At 38.2% G+C, this 21,840-nt stretch overlaps 1 long non-coding RNA gene and 1 pseudogene across 1 annotated transcript in view; one reads left to right on the plus strand and one right to left on the minus strand.

Annotated features, from left to right (window-relative positions):
• LOC137214765 (zinc finger protein 665-like) overlaps window positions 1–21,840 on the plus strand; it is a 349,647-nt pseudogene that overhangs the window by 15,453 nt on the left and 312,354 nt on the right.
• The window catches only part of LOC137214919 (uncharacterized), a 36,048-nt gene continuing 30,437 nt past the window's right edge, over window positions 16,230–21,840 (minus strand). The window contains exon 3 of the long non-coding RNA XR_010939071.1: window positions 16,230–16,368. This is a non-coding gene — a long non-coding RNA (uncharacterized lncRNA). The remainder of the gene's footprint in view (window positions 16,369–21,840) is intronic.

Raw genomic sequence — 21,840 nt, forward strand, 5'->3', positions numbered from 1 at the left:
TTTTTTTTTTTTGGTCAAGCCTTGCTGCTTGTAGGATCTTAGTTCCCCGACCAGGGATGGAACCCAGGCCCTCCGCAGTGAGAGTGAGTCCTAACCACTGAACCGCCAGATGAGCCCCAATACCACACCATTCTTGATTACTTTGTTTGTACTATGTTTTGAAATCTAAAGGAGGGTGGCCTCCATCTTCTTTTTCAAGAATATTTTGGCTATTTGGGGTCCCTTGAGATTCCCTATCAGTTTTACCATGTTTTCTTCTATCTCTGCAAAAATTGCCATTGGAATTTTGATAGGGATTCCACTGAATCTATAAAACATTTAGGATTTTCTGGGTATTTTAAGTCTTCCAATCCATGAGTATAGGATGTCTTTCTATTTATTTGTATCATCTTAGATTTCTTTTAGCAACATTTAGTAGTTTTCAGTGTGCAAGTCTTTTACCTCCTTGGCTAATCTGTTCCTAAGTATTTAATTCTTTTTGATGCTATAGAAATAGGATTGTTTTCTAATTTTCATTTGACTTTGTGCATTGTGTATAGAAGTACAACTGATTTTTGCATGTTGTCATATCCTGCAACTTTTCTAAAATTGTTTTTTGATGTAGCAGTTTTCTTGTGGAATCTTTACAGTTTTACAGTTTTATAAACCTCATCATCTACTAAAAAAGATAATTTTACTTTTTTGATTTTTTTTTTTCTTTGGTCTAATTACTCTGGCTAAGGCTTTCAGTACTTTTTTGGACAGTAGCGCAGAGAGTGCATCCTTGACTCCTTCCTGATCTGAGAGGGAAAGCTTTCACTCTTTCACCATTGAGCATGTGTTGATCACTGTGTTCTTTTCACATATGGCATTTCTTATGTTGAGATAGTTTACTGTTCCTAGTTTGTTGAGGTTTTTATCCTGAAAGGTTGTTGAATTTTGTCAAATGCTTTTTTCTGCAGTTGAGATGATCATGGGTTGATTTATTCTGTTAATGTGGTGCACTGCATTAATTGATTTCTGTATGTTGAATCATCCTTGCCTTATAAATTCCACTTGGTCATGATGTAAAATTGTTTTAATTTGCTGTGAATTTGGTTTGCTAGTATTTTGTTAATGATATTCTTATCAGTATTCATCGGGGATATTAGTTTGCAGTTTTCCTTCCTTCTTGTGTTTTTCTCTGAGTTTGGTATCAGAATCACGCCAGCTCCATAGAACAAGTTTGCCAGTGTTCCTTCTTCAACTCTTCAGAAGATCTTTATTAGGATATGAGGTAATTCTTCCGTAAATATTTGGCAAAATTCTGCAATTAAGCCATCTGATCCTAGGTTTTTCTTTGAAGTTTTTGATTACTGCTTGAATCTCTTCAGTTATATTTCTGTTCAGACTTTTTCTCAGTGATTAGGGCTTAGTAGGTTATATGTTTCTGAGAATTTTCCTCTGTCTTCTATATTATGTCATTTTTTGGCCTATTATTGTATATCGTACTCGCTTATAATCCTGTAAAAAATTTCTGTGACATCAGTTGCAATCTCTCCCCTTTTATATCTGTTTTTAGTTATTTGAATCTTGTTTTTTTCATAGTGTAGCTAAAAGTTTGTAAATTTTGTCAAAACACCAACTCTTGGTTTGTTAGTTTATATATTTCTATTTTCTATTTCATTTATTTGTGATCTCATCTTTCTGATTTACCTCTTCTTCTAAATTTGGGTTTAGTTTTTTTCTTCTTTTTCTGTTTCCTTTAGGTGTAAAAATAGATTTCTGATTTGAGATCTTTTCTTTATTATAAGCATTTTTCAGTGTAGCTTTCACTGTATCTTATAAATTTTGGTATGTTTTATTTTTATTTTCTTCCAGATATTTTAAAAATTCCTTTGTGATTTCTTCTTTGGCCCATTGGTTTTTGGCTTTTTTCCCCACATTTTTGGTGTTTTTTTTTCACCATCTGCTTATTTGTATTTTCATTTAATTGTGGTTAGATAAGATACTTTTATGACCTCAGTCTTCTTAAATTTAAGATTTAGTTTGTGCCCCAACATGTGGTCTGTTATGGAGAATGTTCCGTGGATAGTTGGGAAGAATGTCTTTTCTGCTGTTGTTGGGTGGTTGTGATGTGTACGTGTCTGTTACGTCCAGTCAGTCTGTAGTGTTATTGATGTCCTCTGTTTCCTTATTGATCTTCTGTATGGTTCCGTCCATAAATAAAACTGGAGTCTTATAATGTCATACTATTACTGTGCTGCTGTCCATTTCTCTCTTCATTTCTGTTAATTTTTACTTCACGTCTTTGGGAGCTCTAATGTTAGATGTGTGTGCGTGTGTGTGTGTGTATTTATAATTGTTGAATCTTCTTATTGAATCGACCATTTTTAATTATATAATATCCTTTGTCCCTTGTGTCAGTTTTTGTTTTTAGTTTGTCTCACATTATGTAGCCACCTTTACTCTCTGTAGGATAGAATATCTTCTTCCATCCTTTTAGCCTATACGTGTCCTTAGATTTGTGAATTGTAACAGTTCCAATTCTTTGACGCTCTTTAGCTTCAATTCCAAATCCCAGCCACCTGAGTTCAGCTGTTTGCTGTGTCATTTCTTATCTGTTGACCTGAGTCGAGTTTCTCAGAGTGTCTCTGACCGTTTCCTCCTCTGTACGATGGGAACACATCTTTCTCTAATGAGCTATTCTGTTGATAACAAGTTAATACATGTAACATTTAGAGTACTGCTTATCATATAGGAAGTACTCAGACCCTTTTAGTCATTGTGGTTGTTATTGATCATAATTTAAGATTCTGACCTTTCTTTAAATCCACTCTGGACTTTGTCATCTCTGAAACCACCACTCATAATGTAGCTCATCTAGATATTGAATATCTCAGTGTGTAGAACATAGTATCTGTAGAGACAGTCTGGTGTTCAGTTTTATTTGTATGTATTCCATGTATTGTCGACAAACATGAAAAAATCCACATTGTTTGGAAGATATCATACTCTCTTGCATAAAACATAAGATGTTAAAATTAGAGACACATAATTTGCTCCAAATACCTTTACATAGCTTTGCCATTTACATATTTCAACCAGATTGATTGTTACACCTGTCTCCCCTTCTCACATTGTGTAAAAATAAGGACTCTCCTCATGGCCCTTTGGTGAAATGTGTTTTCATTTCAGGCACCGTTGACCTTCAAGGATGTGGCCGTAGGATTCACTCAGGAGCGGGAACGCCTGGACCCTGCTCAGAGGGCCTTGTATAGGGACGTGATAGAGGAGACCTCCAGGAACCTGCTCTCTGTGGGTGAGGATAACTTCCCTCCCTCTAGAAGTTGGGATCTGCTCTTGGATATCTTTGCATTTTTCCTGTGTGCCTCTTGGGAGCCCCTGTTTTGCTTGACTGATCTGAAATCCCTGTTGACTTGGACATGAAATGCTTCAGGATGTGCAGTGTCAGTAGTTTAAACTGTCCTTTTCTTCAGGTGATCTGCCCATTTCATGATACGTCGAGGGTTGTTCCAGAGCTTGAGTATTTATAAAGCACAATGGGAAACTTTTAAAATACCCAATTTCCTGTGTTTTCTACCCCTGTGCTTTAGATCCAGTAGTTCTAGGAAGAGAGCTAGGTGTCTGCGTATGACACTGTTCCCTCTGCGTTCAAAAGGAGGCGGTGGATGAATTTGTGAAACGTTTTTGCAGACCCACCTGTAATGTCTTTACTACCCAGCTGAACAAAGAGCTGGGATTCTGGAAGAGCCACAGCACTTCACATTTCTTATTTCTAATAAGCAGGAATTTCTCTTTCTGATCTGAATATTATCTCCATCTTGAAGCAAGAGAATGAGCCCTGGACTGTCAAGAGTGACATGAAAGTATCAGAAAACCTAGAGTGGGAAAGTAGCAAAAGTGTGAACACAGGTCAGATGTCAGAAGGGCATTGGGAAACTCTCCCATTGTTGGGAGAGTTCTCTGGGAAAACAAAAGTTTATTTCTTGTGAACTCTCAGAGGAAATTTTTCTCTGCAACTTATCACTCTGTGCTTCAACGTGTGAAATTTACCCCCCCTCACCTTCCAGTGGTGCTGCAGCTGCAACAAAGATAAAGTCAGTCTTTATATCTTGATCCACAGCACTTTGTTATATGCCTTCTGTGAACTCGGTCTTTCTTGACTTTAAGAGGCATGAGGCGGGCTGTTTTAAAGGGGTCTCTTGCCCCTTCATCTCTCCTTCGGGTCTTGATTCCACTGGATGCTCAGTTCTTAGTCTGTAGAGATAAGAGTTGATGCCTCCGGAGTCCAAGCCTTGAACCTATGTCAGTTTAATCCCAATTTGATGTTCTGAGAAGATGTAATCAAAAGATAGTAACAGATAGTAAACACTGGCTGTTCTTTAATTCCATCTGGACCTCATAACCTACATGGAGCTGTCTGAAGCCCTGTCTGCTTAGTTAGATTTCCCAGCCATTTCTTCCATCCTGCTTTTGCCGCATACTTCAGTGATGCGAGTGGCGGCCAGGTTGACTGAACCTTACGTAATTGTTACTTAGGAAAACTGTAAGGACCATGGACAGACGTCCTCTCTTTGATCCCCAGTCCTACAAGAGGAGCATATGTGAACCTTTTCAGGCTCTTAGCTTGGCGTCTGTGGGTAGAGAACATGGTCCCATCTCAAGATCCTATCATATCTGACCCCCGTATCTTATAGTTTTTTCTCTCTTGGAGTGCTCTTCCTAGTTGGGTAATGTAGACACTTCCTGATTTCATATGTTCTTTAAGTTTGCTTGATTTGACTCTAAAACTTGCTTCTGAAATAGATATTCCTAGGGTCTAAAATTTTGTCCAGCTTTTTACTGTGATAATCCACTTTTAGTTCGTGGACAACTTCTGGTGGACTCTGTGGAGTGGGTTTATTGGCAACAGAAAGTTTTTATGGAGAGTACTTTCCCTCATATGTTGCAGTATTCTCTAGCTGCATACAAAACCACCACTTGAAGCTGCTTACTGGAGTGGACAGCATGTTCTACAATGTGAGATGGAAAGTATCATGAGAGCCTAACTGATAAGTCTTTCCAGGTTTTTATTCTGGTTGAGGAGTGTCACAGAAGCATGTCTCAAGGGCACTGTGACAATGTTGCTTGCACATACTAATGACCATCCTTTATGAACTTCAGTAAATGGTATAGGAATTTCTCCTACGAATAACATTGCCCAGGTTCTCGTCCTCATATCTGTGAGGCTGTTGACTAAACTGTTGTTCACGCTACATATTTTGTCACCTGTGTGTGCCTTTATTCATTCTACCTCAACACCTAATTTTGAAGCATGTTAATAAAAGCTTATGAACTGGTGTGATACCTTCAATGATAAGCTATAGTTCGTTTTGTTTAAGGCACTGCTACTTTCATTTTGTACATTTCTGTGCATTATGTATGGTCTTGATTTTTGTTTATTTAGTCATCAGCTCTGTATTTTTTATGATATTAGTGTTGAAGATTGAATTGGGGAAAGGCCCCCTGCCGTGGTGGAACTGGTGATCAGACCCTTTTAGAGGTCTTTATGTATTCTCAATTTTTACCTATACTCAGTTATATCATTTGCAAATATTTTCTCCCATTTCATAGTGTCTTTTCACTTGATTGAGTGTGCTTTGATGAACAAGTTTAGGATTTTGATGTAGTCCAGTTTATCTGTTTTTACTTTGTGGCCTGTGCTCTTGGTGTTATGTCCAATTAATCATTGCTGAATCCAGTGTCAACAAGTTTTTCCCTGTATTTACTTATAGGACTTTTACACGTTCAGGTCTTATGTTAGGTCTTTGATCCATTAATTTTTGTATATTGTGTAAGATAATGGTCCTACTGCATTCTTTGCATATGGATATTTAGTTTCCTCAACATCTTTTTTTTTAATTCACTCTACAAATTATTTATTTGTTCATTTGCTTGTTTATTTTATTGAATTATACTTAATTTACAATAGTGTTAGTTTCAGGCATACAGCAGAGTGACTCAGTTTTATATTTATATATATACAGATACATACATATACACACACACTTTTTCAGGTTATTTTCCATTATAGGTTTTTATGAGATATTGAATATACTTCCCTGTGCTATATGGTAAATCTTTGTTTTTTATCTATTTTATATATAGTAGTATATATATGTTGAACTATCCTTGTGTATCTGTTAATCTCATACTCCTAATTTATCCTTCCCCCTCTTTCCTGTTTGGTATCCGTAAGTTTGTTTTCTATATCTGTGAGTCTGTTTGTTTTGTAAATAAGTTCATTTGTATCATTTTTTAGATTCACATATAAGTAATATAATGTTTGTCTTTCTTTGTCTGACTTCATTTAGTATGATAATCCCTAGGTCCATCCATGTTTCTGCAAATGGCAATATTTCATTCTTTTTTATGGCTGAGTAATATTCCACCATATCCATTCATCTGTCAGCGGACATGTACATTGCTTCCATGTCTTGGCTGTTGTAAATATCGCTGCTATGAACATTGGCATGCATGTATCCTTTTTGAATTAGAGTTTTCATCTTTTCCAGATATATTCCCAGGGGTGGGATTTCAGGATCATGTGGTAACTCTATTTTTAGTTTTTTAAGGAACCTCCATACTGTTTTCCATAGTAGCTGCATTAACTTACATTCCCATCAACAGTGTAGGAGCATTCCCTTTTCTCCACACCCTCTCCAGCATTTGTTACTTGTAGACTTTTTAATGATGGTCATTATGACCAGTGTGAGGTGGTACCTCATTGTAGGTTTGATTTGCATTTCTCTAGTAATTAGTGATTCTGAGCATCTTTTCATGTGCGTATTGGCCATTTGTATGTCTTCAGAGAAATGTCTATTTAGGTCTTCTACCCAACTTTATTTTTTATTTTTTTTTTCTGTGGTATGCGGGCCTCTCACTATTGTGGCCTCTCCTGTTGCGGAGCACAGGCTCCGGATGCGCAGGCTCAGCGGCCATGGCTCACGGGCCCAGCCACTCCGCGGCATGTGGGATCTTCCCGGACCGGGGCACGAACCCGCGTCCCCTGCATCGGCAGGCGGACTCTCAACCACTGTGCCACCAGGGAAGCCCCTCTTGTTTTGTTTTTTTTTAATTACAGATTCTATTTCATTTCTAGTGATCAGTCTGTTCAAATTATGTTTCTTCTTTATTCAATTTTGGGAGGCTGTATGTTTCTAGAAATTTGTGTGTTTTTCCTAGGTTGTTGATTTTGTTGGCATATAACTTCATAGAATTGTCTTATGAATTTTTGTATTTCTGTGGAATCAGGTGTTATTTCTCTTTCATTTCTTCTTTTGTTTGTTTGGGTCCTCTCTTGTTATTGATGAGGCTGGTCAGAAGTTTGTCAATTTTTATCTATTCAAAAAAACAGCAATTGTTTTTATTAATTTTTCTCTATTTTGTTATCACTGTGTTTTATTTCCTTTCTGATCTTTATTATTTTCTTCCTTCTGCTGACTAGGTTTTGTTCTTCTTTTTCTAATTCTTCTAGGTGATAGTTTAGGTTGTTTGAGATTTTTCTTCTTTTTTGAATTAGGCCTCTATCACTGAAATTCCCTCTTAGGATTGTTTTTGCTGCATTCCATAGATTTCTTTTTTTATGGTTGTGTTTTCATTGTCATTTGTCTCAACATATTTTCTGATTTCCTCTTTGCTTTAATCGTTGATGCATTGGTTTTTTAGTAGCATGTTGTTTAGTCTGCATGTAATCGTTTTCTTATTTCTCTTTCTGTGATTAATTTCTAGTTTCATGCTGTTGTGGTCAGAAAAGATGCTTGAAATAATTTCTATCCATTTAAGTTTGTTGAGATTTATTTTTTGTCCTTGTATGTGTTGTATTGTAGAGAATATTCCATCTGCGCTTGAAAAAGAATGTGTATTCTGGGTTTTTTGGATGTAATATCCTGTAGATATCAATTAAGCCTAACTGTTCTATTGTGTCATTTAGGATCTCTGTTGCCTTATTGTTTTTCTGTCTGGAAGATCTGTCCATTAATATTAGTGGGGTATTAAAGCATCTTATTATTATTGTATTCCCTTCGATTCCTCCCTTTATACCTGTATTTGTTTTATGTATTTAGGTGCTCCTATATTGGGTGCGTATACGTTAATAAGTGTAATGTCCTCTTCTTGTAGTGATCCTTTTATCATGGTATAGTGTCCTTGTCTTTTTTTATGGCCTTTGTTTTAAAGTTTATTTTGTCTGATATGAGTATTGCTACCCCCACTTTCTTGTCATTTCCATTTGTGTGAACTATCTTTTTCCATCCCCTCACTTTCAATCTGTATGTGTTATTTGCACTAAAGTGGGTCTCTTATAGGCAGCATATTGTAGGTTCTTGTTTTATTTTGTGATCTGCCACTATGTGTCTTTTGACTGGAGAATTTAGTCCATTGACATTTGAAGTAATTCTTGATAAGTATGTACTTACTGCCATTTTAAACCTTGTTTTCCAGTTGACATTGTATTTCTTCCGTGTTCCTTTTGTCTTTTTGGTTTTACTTTTGTGGTTTGATAGTTTTCTTTTGCATTATGCTTGAGTTCCTTTCTTTTTGGTTTCTGTGACTCTTTTGTACGTTTTTGATTTGTGGTTATCCTGGTTTTCAAGGATGTTAACCCTCACATTTTGTGATTTTGATGTCCTATTTTACATCTTCATGTTTATCCTTTTGCTGTTTGTTGTAGTTATAATTGCTTTCATAAAATTTTTTTGATTGTTTTTTAATCTGTGAATTGGCTCATTTATGTGATTTTCAATCCTTTTGTATATTTGCCTTTTGTATTGTGATTTTTCCCTTTCCTATAGATTCTTCTTTTCTATTTAGAGAAGATCTTTTCAATATTTCTGTTAGGGTGGGTTTAGGATTGCTGTATTTTTTTAGTTTTTGCTTGAAAAATTCTTTACCTCTTCTATTCTAAATGATAATCTTGCTGGGTAGAGTATTCTAGGTTGCAGGTTTGTCCTTTTCAGGACTTTGAATATATCTTGCCACTATCTTCTGGTCTGCAAGAGTTTCTGTAGAGAAGTCAGCTGATAGCCTTATGGGGGTTCCCTTGTAACTGACTTTGTTTTTCTCTTGCTGCCTTTAGAATCCTCTCTTTAACTTTTGCCATTTTAATATGTCTTGGTGTAGATCTCTCAGCTCTTCTCATTGTGTGATTTCTGTTACACTGTCTTCCAGATCACTTATTTGTTCTTCTGCCTTATTTAGTCTCCTTATTCATTACCTTTAGTTCGGTTTTTATCTTGGCGATTGAGTTTTCTAGTTTTGTTTGGCTCCTCTTTATGTTTTCTAGTTCCTTGCTACAGTGATTTGCATTTCTATTTGATAGTCTTTCTTAATACCTTCAGCATTTTTATTACCTCCTTTGTGTACTTGGGGCTTATAGACTGAAGAGGTCTGTTTATTTTTTGTTGTTTCAGATTTATCTTCTTCTTTTAATTGGAAGTATTCCTCTGCTTTTTCATTTTATTTATATTTCTCTGTGAATTTAGGAGCAACAGTTATCTACTGTTGAAGGGCTGCTTTTATGTGGGAGCATCCCTGAATAGGCTGTGTGTGTGAGTCCAGAATTTTTGGTGCAAGGGCTCTTTTGGTATGGACGCTTGCCACATCTTTCGTCAGGGTGTGCTGGCCATTGTCCTCTTTATTTATTTATTTTTTTGCGGTACGCGGGCCTCTCACTGCTGTGGCCTCTCCCATTGCGGAGCACAGGCTCTGGACGCGCAGGCTCAGCGGCCATCGCTCATGGGCCCAGCCGCTCCGTGGCATGTGGGATCCTTCTGGACCAGGGCACAAACCCGTGTCCCCTGCGTCGGCAGGTGGACTCTCAACCACTGCGCCACGAGGGAAGCCCCCATTGTCCTCTTGATAGGTGGTATGTTTGTTGTGGTGGTGACCAAAGCCTGCAGTGGATGTTTGGCAGGGCCTCTTCTTTGCTCGGTGGTTGTAACAGCCTTGTAGTTGAAGTACTGGTTGGGGTAGAAGCCTCCAGGTCCAATTCTAAGCTGTGACATGAGGTAGGCAGGATTTGATCACCCTGCTGGGAAAGGAGCTATGATGTGTTCCTCCCTAGTAGCCCTCCACTGGGACGTGTGACTGTGACACTGCCTGCTACCCGGTGTGTGTGTGCCAACAGAGTCCACGGTTGCTGGTGCTGCCCCCAGACCCACCTCCACTGCAGGAGCACTGGTAATAGGCTCAGATTCAGCCCAACTCCATGTGTGTGAGCCCACAAAGTCCACTGCTACTGGTGCCATTCCCCAACTCAACCCTGCTGCCAGAGTGCCAATAATCAGGTCAGACGCCCCTCCAGTGACACGTGTGCGCTCCCCAAACCTGCTACCCATGTGCACTCCCAAAGCCTGCGACGGCCAGAGCTGTGCCCCCCTGAGCACCCTGACAATGAGGCTGCTACAGCAGACCCACGCCCCTCTCTTTGTGCATTGATAGGGGGCTCCTATTGCAGACCTGCACTCTGTCCTGCACGCAGCCCCAGCTGTGGCCCAGACCACGCTCCAGGACCTTTGGGCCATCTCTGCACAGCAAAACCGAATTCTCTCCCCGAGTATGTCGCCGAGGCCTGAGTTTCAGCACCCAGTTGCTGTGCACACTAGGAGGCACACATCTCGGGCTGGGAAGTGCAGCAGCATGGCAAGGACTGGCTGTGCTGCTCTCTCCCTACCCTACTGGCCACAAGCCAGCTCCTGCACTCTCCTCTCTGGCGTCAAAAGCTCCCCTCCCTGTCCTGGCGGACCTCTCAGCCAGTCGAGGAGTTTCCCGGGGTGTGGGAACCTTTCTTCCTTCCCAGCTCCCTCCCAGGGGTGCAGGTCCCATCCCGACTCCTTTCTTCCCCCTTTTGTCCTAACCGGTTAAGTGGGGATCTTTCTTGCAGTTTTCGTTGTATGAGATCTTCTGCCAGCTTTCAGTAAGTGTTCTGTGAGACTTGTTCCACGTGGAGATGTATTTTTGGTGTATCTGTGGGAGAAGAGGAGCTCCACATCCTTCTACTCCACCATCTTGGTCTCCTCTCAGCATAGTTCAGTAGACTGCCCTTCCCCCACTGAGTGGTACTGACACCCTGTGGAACATCATTTGACCGTATACACAAGTTTATTTCTGACATCTTTATTCTGTTCCACGGGTCTGTCTTCATGCCAGTACTGTGCCACTTTGATTAGTTTAGCTTTGTGATAATTTTGAAATAATTGTGTGACCTCCAACTTTGTTATTTTCAAACTTGTTTTTGCTCTGAGGGTCTTCAGGTTGCATATGAATCTTAGGATGGATTTATGTATTTCTTCAAGCAATGCTGTTGGGATTTTGCTAAGAATTGTGTTGAATCTGTTGATCGTCTTGACAGTACTGCCTACCAACCCATGAACTCGGGATATATTTGCAGTTACTGGTATCTTTTCTAATATTTTTCAGCAGTGTTTTTAGGTTATAGTGTAAAAATGTTTTCCTCCTTGGATAAGGTTATACCTACATATTTTATTTTTCTAATTTTTCTGAATTCATTCATTAGTTCCAGCAGGATTTTTTTTTTGTGGAATCTTCAGTTTTTTCTACACATTAGATCATGTAGGTTGTAAACAGAAAAAATTCTTCTTCCCTTTTCTATTCGGATACCTTCTATCTATATTTCTGCCTATGTGTCCTTGCTAGGACTTTCAGTAATGTTTTTAGAAATAGTGAAAGTAGGTATCCTTCTCTTGTGCCTGATCTTAGAGGAAAAGCTTTAAGTCATTCCCCATCAAGTGTGATGGTAGCTGTGGGCTGTTAATATATGGCCTTTATTATGTTGAGGTAATATTTTTTTTTTTTTTTGCGGTACGCGGGCCTCTCACTGTTGTGGCCTCTCCCGTTGCGGAGCACAGGCTCCAGATGTGCAGGCTCAGCGGCCATGGCTCACGGGCCCAGCTGCTCTGCGGCATGTGGAATCCTCCCGGACCGGGGCACAAACCCGTGTCCCCTGCATCGGCAGGCGGACTCTCAACCACTGTGCCACCAGGGAAGCCTGAGGTAGTATTTTTTTTATTTCTAGTTTACCGAGTGTTTTTACCATGAAATGCTGTCAAATGCTTTTCAGTAGAAATGATCATGTAGTTTTTTTCCCGTCATTCTGTTAATGTGCTGTTTTACATCAAAAGATTTTCATATGTTGAACCATCCTTATATTTCAAAAATATATCCCTATTAGTCACAGTATATAATCCTTTTAATGTGCTGTTGGTTTCAGTTTACTATTATTTTATTGATGATTTTTGCATCATTATTCGTTAGAGATTGTAGCCTCTGGTTTTCTTGTAGTGTCTTTGTCTGGCTTTGTTATTGACGTAACTCTGGCCTCATAGAGGGAGTTTAGAACTGTTCCCTTTCCTTCAGTTGTTTTGAAGAGTGAAAGCAAGATTGCTCTTAATTGTTTTTAAATGTTGAGAAGAATTCTGCAGTGAAGCTATCTGGCTTTTCTTTGTTGTATGGTTTTCTATTAGTGATTTCAATCTCCTTAATAGGAATAGGTTTGTTCACATTTTTTTATTTATTCATGGGTCAGTCTTGAGAGGTTATATTTTCTAGGAGAGTATCCATTTCTTCTGGGTTATCCAACATTTAGATATAGAATAGTTCTTAGTATTCTCTTAGAATTTTTTTGATTTCTGTAGAATCATTTGTAAACAGTTATGATGTCCCCTCTTTCATTCCTGATTTCAGTAGTTTGAGTGTTCTCTTTGTGAGTAAATCTAGGTGTTTGTCAGTGTTTTCATCCTTTTCAAACAACCATATTGTAGGGTTGTAGTTTTCTGTACTTTTTATTCTGTTTCATTTATCTCTAATCTACTTTGTTCTACTTCTGTTAGCTTTTGTCTTTTTTCTTCTATATATGTATATTCCACATATAAGTGAGATCAGTATTACTTTTTATGTCTGACTTATTTTACTGAGCATATAGTCTCAATGTCCATACTTGTTGGTACAAATAACAGAATTTCCTTCTCTTCTATGGCTGAATAATATTGCATTGTGTATGTTTACTAGATTTTTTTTTATCCATTCATCTCTTGGACACTTTAGGTTGTTTCTATGAGTTGGCTATAGTGAATACTGGTATAATGAATATGGGAGTGCAGGTATCTTTTTAAGAGTGATTTTATCTTGTCCGGTATATACCTAGCAGTGGAACTGCTGCATTATTTGATAGTTTTTTTCTTTAATATTTTGAGGTAATTATATACTGTTTTCCATAGTGGCTGCAACAGTTTTCATTCTTCCCAGCAGTGCACTAGTGATCCTTTTTCTTTCCCATATTCTGCTCAATACTTGTTATCTCTTGGCTTTTTGATGATAACCCTTCTAAGGGGGGTGAGGTGATATCTCATTGTAGTTTTTTTCTTTAATAAATTTTATTTATTTATTTATTTGGCTGCATTGGGTCCTTGTTGCTGCACGCAGGCTTTCTCTAGTTGTGGCGAGCCGGGGCCACTCCTCTTTGTGGTGTGCAGGCTTCTCGTTGCAGTGGCTTCTCCCATTGCAGAGAACGGGCTCTAAGGCATGTGGGCTTCAGTAGTTGTGGCACATGGGCTAAAGGTCCTGGGAAGGTACTGGGGAAAAGTTCTTATTGCTCAAGGAAGGCATAGTTTGTAATACTCTGTTGGATGTTAGTAGGTTAAGTGAAGAACAACAAAACACAAAATATTGGATATCCATTCTTAGGGGAAAAGACAAGAGTCCAGAAAAGATCATTTCCCATTCCTGGCCGTATGGAATAGGGACCTGAGAACATCTGCTCAGCAAAACTGCACATTTGCTGTGGACCAAAGACCACTGGGTACCTCCTTTTTCTTCAGTAAATGGTAGGATTTATTTAAGTTTTATTTCTCTGTTTCAGCCTAATGTGTTATGAGTGATGAGGACTCCATATAGGACTCTGACTCAAGAGGAATCTCATGAAACTTATGAAATCCTCATGTGTGACTGGAGTCATGTTTTGGTAGAACTTTTTCTCATTTCCTTTTCTTCTATCCTTAACATACAAGGTTGGATGTATTTTGTGTGAACAAAGAAGGGACAAATTATTTCTGATAGAAGCTGCACTAACATATATTATTTCCAACTAATTATCACCCTGCTATGCAGTTATACATGACATTTGCTTGGTTTCTCAAAGATGTATACTCTGATATAAGGTAAGACATGAGCCCTAGTTATAGGCTTTTCCACGTAAGTTTTGTATGGTTTCTCTCTACGATGGAGTCTCTCTTTATTGAAATATAATTGATATACAACAGTGTTAGTATTGGCTGTACTATGAGGTAACGTGCATACTTTATGAAATCATCACAATGATATGTGTAGCCATCTTTCCTCAGCTACTACCATGCTCCTTTTAAACATATTCCTCATGCTGGATATTACATCCCCACGACTTATCTATTACATAGAGGTTTGTGCCTCTTAATCTCCTTCACCTACTTTACCTGCCACCGCACCGCCCTTCCTTCTGGCAACAACCACACATTTGTTCTTTATCTGTGAATCTGTTTTCCTTGTCTTGTGCTTTTGCTTCTTCGATTCCACGTATAAGTAAGATCGTGCAGTATTTGTCTTTCTATGCCTGACTTCTGTCACTTAGCATAAAATCCTCTAGATCTATCCATGTTGTTGCAAATGGCTGGACTCCTTTTCTTAAGGGTGACTTATATTCTACTGTGCGGAATGGACATACAGCATCTCCTCTAAGCATTCATCTATTGATGGACGCTTAGGCTGCTTCTCTATCTTGGCTACTGGAAATAATGCTACAATGAATATTCAAATGCCTATATTTTCTTAAATTACTGTTTTTCTTTTCTGCCAGTAAATACTTCAAAGTGCAATACCTGGTTCATCTGACGGTTTTAATTTTTGAGGAACTTCAGTAACGTTTTCCATAAATGTTGCACCAACTTACAATCCCAGCAATAGTGGACAGGGTTCCCTTTCCTCCACACCATTGCCAATGCTTGTTGTCTTTCTGATGACAGCCATTGTAAACAGGTGTGAGGTGGTACCTCATTGAGCTTTTTTTAATATAATTTTTAAATTTTTATTTATTTAGCTGCATTGGGTCTTTGCTGTTGCACACAGGTTTTCTCTAGCTGCTGAGAGCAGGAGCTACTCTTTGTGGTGGCGCGTGGGCTTCTCATTGCAGTGGCTTCTCTTGTTGCAGAGCATGGGCTCTAGGCGCCCGGACTTCAGTAGTTGTGGCTCGTAGACTCAGTAGTTGTGGTTCACGAGCTCTAGAGTGCAGGCTCAGTAGTTGTGGCACACAGGCTTAGTTGCTCCATGGCATGTGGGATCTTCCCGGACCAGGGCTCGAACCCGTGTCCCCTGCATTGGCAGGCGGATTCTTAACCACTGCGCCACCAGGGAAGCCCCCTCATTGAGCTTTTGATTTACCCTTCCCTGATGATACATGACGATGAGCATCTTTTCATGTGTCTGCTGGCCATCTATATGTCTTCTTTCTCCTTGATAGACTCCCATATGTTAAGTAAGGCTTGAATACATGCACAAATTTTGTCTGAATCGCTTTAAAGTTTCTTTCTTATTATAAAATCTCTGGTGACCCCTAAACCTTGAGCTTTGGACCAAAGCATTACCACATGTGTGAGGCTTACGTTCGTTTTCAGTATGTATGTTCAGATGCCTGGTGAGGCTTGCATATTGAGTATAAGCTTTGCCGCACTTGTTACATTTGTGAGGTTTTTCTCCAGTGTGGATTGTTTTATGTTGAGTAAGATATGAATGTCTTGTGAGGGCTTTGCCACACTCATCGCATTTGTAAGGTTTCTCTCCTATATGCACTCTCTGATGTGTTGTGAGGTGTGACTGGTGGTTAAAGGCTTTGCCACACACATTACATCTGTAAGGTTTCTGTCCAGAATGAATTCTCCTGTGATTCCTGAGGTTTGAGCTTTTGCTAAAAGCCTTCCCACAGTCATTACAGCTGTAAGATTTTTCTCGAGTGTGTGTTCTCCTGTGCTGCGCAGGTGACAACGTGTTTTCCACACTAGGAGGAACTCTGTGAAGTGGTGAAACTGAGGAACCACTGCTGACTGGCTTCTCAGCTTGACCGCACGCATACACTTTCTCTCTCTGAGATTTTTGTTATGGGTAAAAAGCACTTCTTCATAATCTCTTGCATCGTAGCCCCACTCACTCACACTCCTGCACATTTGCACAGACTTCCTTGAGGTCAGAATCCTTGGTGCCATGGTTTTGATTTCTTTCCAGTACCACTACATGGCATAATTCTCCTTTATCAGTGTCTTTCTCTTGGTGATAATTCCTTGATTGCAGGTCTAGCAGAATGGCTTCCTATTAAGTGGAGTTGGAAAATTAAAATATTAAATATTTTATACTGACAGATAATTACATAAAAAAACATCTACAATGAACAGTTTTCTCAAACATGGTATTCAGACATGATTGTTATATACAGTTTAATTTTCTTTTTCTATATTTTCCCATATTACTGTTTTCTCTGATCTTAGATAATAGAGCTTCAACCATACACTACATACTACATATATATTTTGCAATGTATCTGGATAATTAAATGATAGTCCATAGTTAGAATGTCTACCTATGTACTGGCTTATAAAAATCCAGGCATGAAATCATCATTGAGATTTGAGACTGTCTTCCCTAATCCTTAACCTTTATAATAATGTTGATCACATGTGAGTATGATGTAAGGAAAAAATTTTTTTTTAAATCTGTATATCACAATAATAAGTGATAAAGCATTTACATAACCCATGATAAATCAAGCAGGTAAGGTAATAAATAACCACATTTACACAAAATAATAAGTCTCTGGAATTCTAAAAGATTCTCCGGTAGGTACCAACAACAAAAAAAATTTTTCATTTCAGAAGGAACACACAATAGGAAAAATATCTTGATAAACACTGAATTTTGAAATATCAGATTCAGGTAAATGTATGTATAAAGTTTAAGAATTAGGGAAAACGGTCTGAAATTTTCAATCATTGTCATGCCTGTGGTTCTACATAGTTCAACTACCTAACTGTGGAGTGTCATTTAATTGTACACTTGTATGGCAAAAAATATATATATATATGGTATATAATGTATGCTTTAAAATTGTTATCTTAAGGTCAGAGAGAACATCTGTATGGAAAATAATTAGAAAAAGACAACAGCCAAAATATAGTGTAGGCCAAGGTCAATTTCATAATAACCATGACCAAAAAATGACACATCTAGTTAACTAAAGGTAACTTTACAGTACTTACTATCTGCCATGCAATATTTCAAGCCCCTATAACAGCATTAATTATTTAATTATTCTTGAGGTAAATTATCACAGTATTTCATATAAAAACACACATCTATCTCTAACTCACACAGAAAGCAAATTTAAGAGACAGTTTGAACCTGGGTGTGCAGAGTAACATGACATGTTCATATGTATTTAAGCAGCATCGTCCATTCAGGCAGTACAGATTTTAAGAAAATTTAAAGGAAATGTATCTTAGAAATGTTTCAAGGAAGATACGGGCAGTGAGTTGTGTCACTTACACTGTCACGTCACTGTCCTACCATTCCCAGATAATGACAGGAGTCACGTCCAGCACGTGTTGATGTACACAGTGACCAGACCGAGTCGCTGATCTGAGCAAACTGTACTGTGTGCAAGTATGGGTCCTTCCTTATGCAGTGTGTGGGGTATGGGGAGGGGTGGGGTCTTATGGGAACTGGGGAGCCCAAGTGCTAAATACTGACACAGTACTAAGAAGTACCAATAGAGTTCACTTAGATCCACAAAAATCTGAGGGAAGGCCAGGACTGCGATTTAACAAAGGAAGAGTGAAGTAGTGGGCAATGTGGGAGCACTGCTTGTGCTTGCAAATCTATGGGAAGAGGACTGTACTGCAGCAGATGAAGGCCTAACCTTGGGAAAAGAACTGTCGTAGCAAGAAGCATAAACATGACTCATTCTATGGAAACACTGTTGTTGGTATGAAGGAAATGTGGAAGATATTAGGAAGACAGAGAGTGCTGTTATGGGAAGACTGTAGGTTTACATCTATTCCAATATTTGCTCTAAACATGATCAAGCTGAGTATCCCACAAATTCCATTCCTAGGCATATATTATTTGTTCCGGAAGATATGTACAAGAATGTTCTTTGCGGGACCTAAAAGCAAAACCTGGAGAATGAATGAATTCACTCTGTGTGAACACATGTGGATGCAATAAAACCCTCTCAAGGGTACAGCAATGGAGGATGATCATGGTTGCTGGATGATGATCTCTTGGCAGGGGCGACAGGTTGACTGGTGGAAACAAAGCTAGCAGGAGGCTTTTGCCAAGGTTTAACCTCTGTGGATATGATTATATTTGGTAAGAATAACTTTTAAACTACTTACACATTTTCAAATCAGAATATCAATTTTAGCATGAAGTTTTTTAGTGCAAACAGCTTTGTCATATAAAAGTAACAGATCTCTTTTGCAGGAATTTTTTAAAGTATTTGAAATCATATCTTTGGATCTTTTAACATTCCAATCCCAAACATAAAACAGACATCAGATGAGAAGTGCTCTTACTGTATGTGTATCACTGAAGATATATCACTAAAGATATACTTACTCTTATCAATAGAAATTAATACGCACTTAACAAAAAGTGATGAATTTTGACTTCTGGAACAGCAACAGAAAATAGTAACCTTAAGGGCTTAAGGGGCATTACTAAACAACCTAGAGGGGAAAGAACGACTTGTATGGACAAGTGTTGTTCACAGCAGGGTTTAACCATAGAAACAATTCTGGCAGTGCCCAGCTGATCCATGGCAGAGTTCTATGTGCAGAGATGTGGTTGACAACATAAGCAGCCAATTAACAGCCTGAAGAACAGGAGGATAATAGGATGTATATCAACAAGGACCAGGTGACTTTTGATGAAATTTAGTTGAAAGAGAGGACAGGGAACAAAAGAGGCCTCATTGAAATATGTAATTCAAGGAATGTAAGAAAATTTCTGAGAAACATCGTTAGAAGCAGTAATAATGAGGAAACCATGGAGTATAAAAAAATTACCTACATTTCCTTAAATAAAATGAGCTATTTAAATATCAGCATACCAAGATGTGCATGAAGAATCTACACAGGGAGAATAATTATTAGAATAGATTAATGTTGGGGAAGCTAGTAAAGTAGTCTTGTTCAGGTTTCAGAGGCAGCACTAGGCCTCTCTGACCGGGCAGTGACCCTAAAAGCTGGCCACATGCCCAACTGCTGAGCTCCCTGCAGGCAGCACACCTTGTAAATCATTAGATAAGATGGGGCATAAGTCTGGGGCCTTCTTGCACCCTGAGGGCCTGGCCAGCCCCCAGGGATCAGAGAACACTCCAAGACTTATGACTTAAAACCAAGGCACTTATGACTTAAAACCAAGGCATTTATGACAATAACCAGAGCTGCAAATTTGCACGCAGGCTGACTGTCGTCCGGGCCTTCCCAGCTGGGATTCCAGATTGCTGCTGAGGGGACTTCCCAGTGCTGCTTGGATCTGGATGTAGGTGCTTCCCCAATTCCATGATGTAATAAACCTGTCTTTCCTATACTTTCTTAGTTATATTATTCTTAATTAGTATACTGTAATCTTTTAATTCAATTAACTCTCTGAATTCTTGTTTAACTGAGTGTAAGAGTGGTTATTTTGCCAGCAAATCCTACGAACCTAAAATGAAAGTAAAACTTCCAGCAAAACAATTATTTTCAGCAAAAAAAAAATTGAAATTAAAATAGAAATCAAAACTTCCTTATAGAAACTACAGCAAATCAATTGAATGGTAACCTGTGACTAAAACTTAATAAGAAAAATTTAATTGAGGAAAATGTGTGTTAAAACAAATGTGATACCACTAAACACCTATGATAGTGGCCAAAATACAGAACACTGAAAATATTAAAAATTAGAAATGATGCAGAGCAGCAGAAACTTTCATTCATTGCTGATGGGAATGCTAAATGGTACAGCTAGTTTGGAAGAGTTTGCGGTTTCTTACAGTTTTAAATATGATCTAGCAGTCGCACTACCTGGAAGTTACACAAATGAGCCACAAACTTCTCTGCATGCAAAAACATGCACATGAAATAGAACAGATAATCCTAAAATTTGTTTGGAACCAGAAAGACACCGAATAGCCACAGCAATCTTCAGAAAGAATAAAAAAGGTGAAGGCATCACATTCCCTAATCTCAAGCGATGTTACAAAGAATGGAAACTAAAATGCTACTGGCTTTAAAGCAGACGTAAGTCAATGGAAGAGACTAGAAAGCCCAGAAGTAAACCCACACATATGCAATCAATAAATTTACAACAAAGGAGCCAAAAATATACAAGGGGGAAAGGACAGTGTCATCAATAATTAGTATTGAGAAGACTGAAAGGCACATACAAAAGAATGGAACCGGACCACTATCTTATACCATATGCATAAATTAACTCAAAACAGAGTAAAGACTTGAATGTAATACCTGAAAAAAAAAACTCCTAGAAGAAAGCATAGTAAGCTCCTTGATATCATGTCAGTGATTTTTTGAATCTGAAATGAAAAGTAAAAGCAAAAGAAACAAAAATAAACAAGTAGGTCTACATCAATCTAAAAAGTTTGTGCACAAGAATGGAATCTATCAACAAAATGCAAAGGCAACGTATGGGTTGGTAGAAAATATTTACAAATCATATTTAAGGGGCTTAAAATCTAAATTACATAAAGAGCTCACAGCTCAACAGCAAAAACAACAAAAATTCTGATTAAAAAAAAAAAATGGGCAGAAGATCCGAATAGATTTTCTTCCGAAGAAATCATACAGTTGGTCAACAGATACATGAAAAGATGTTCAACATCATCATCAGGAGAATGAACATTAAAACCACAATGAGATCTCACCTCACAATTCTTAGAATGGCTTTAACATAGACATAAATATACGACAAGCAAGTGTTGGCAAGGATGTGGAGAAAAGGGAATCCTTGTGTTCTCTTAGTGCCAACACTACGAAAAACAGTACAGATGTTCTGCAAATAAATAGAACTAACATAATACCCAGCAATTCCATTTCTGGGTATTTATATGATGAAAATGAAAACACTATCTCAAAAAGATATATGTATCCCCCTGTTCACTGCAGTATTTACAATAGTAAACAACCTAAGTTCACTGCAGTATTTACAATAGTAAACAACCTAAGTGTCCATCAATGAATATGAATGAAGAAACTGTGACATGTCTAAATATATATAGTGTAAAAAACTTGCCATGTGTGACAACATGAAGGGCATTACGCTACCTGAAGTGAGTGACACACAGAAAGACAAATACCTTATGACTGAATGATGAATGGGGGATTTTTTTTGGGGAGGGGGGGTTCTTTTTTTTTTTTACAGAAAAGCTAATTAGACATATCAGTAAGCCGTGCTGTATTTAAACTACATCTAATTTTTGAATTTTCAGTTTTTGTCATTATCCACATCATGACTTCTTCCTACTAAATGAATCCTGGTAACAAGCCAGGATGGACAAAAAAATAACAAGTAGACTTAGCTCCACTTTATTAGTCAGATATTATTAGGAAAAGGATCAACAATACACTTATCATCTTCCCAAAGGATTAAGTTAATGGAAGGTGGTTTTCCTGTCAAATGAGGTAACTGTCTTCTAGACCAAGGTTTTTGGGAGTGAAACTTTATCTGCTCAAAACATGTCTTATACATTGACAATTAATTCTGTAAAAACAGGAAATGTAAAAA

The sequence above is a fragment of the Pseudorca crassidens genome, chromosome 20 (assembly GCF_039906515.1).
Source record: "Pseudorca crassidens isolate mPseCra1 chromosome 20, mPseCra1.hap1, whole genome shotgun sequence".
Classification (NCBI taxonomy): Eukaryota; Metazoa; Chordata; class Mammalia; order Artiodactyla; family Delphinidae; genus Pseudorca; species Pseudorca crassidens.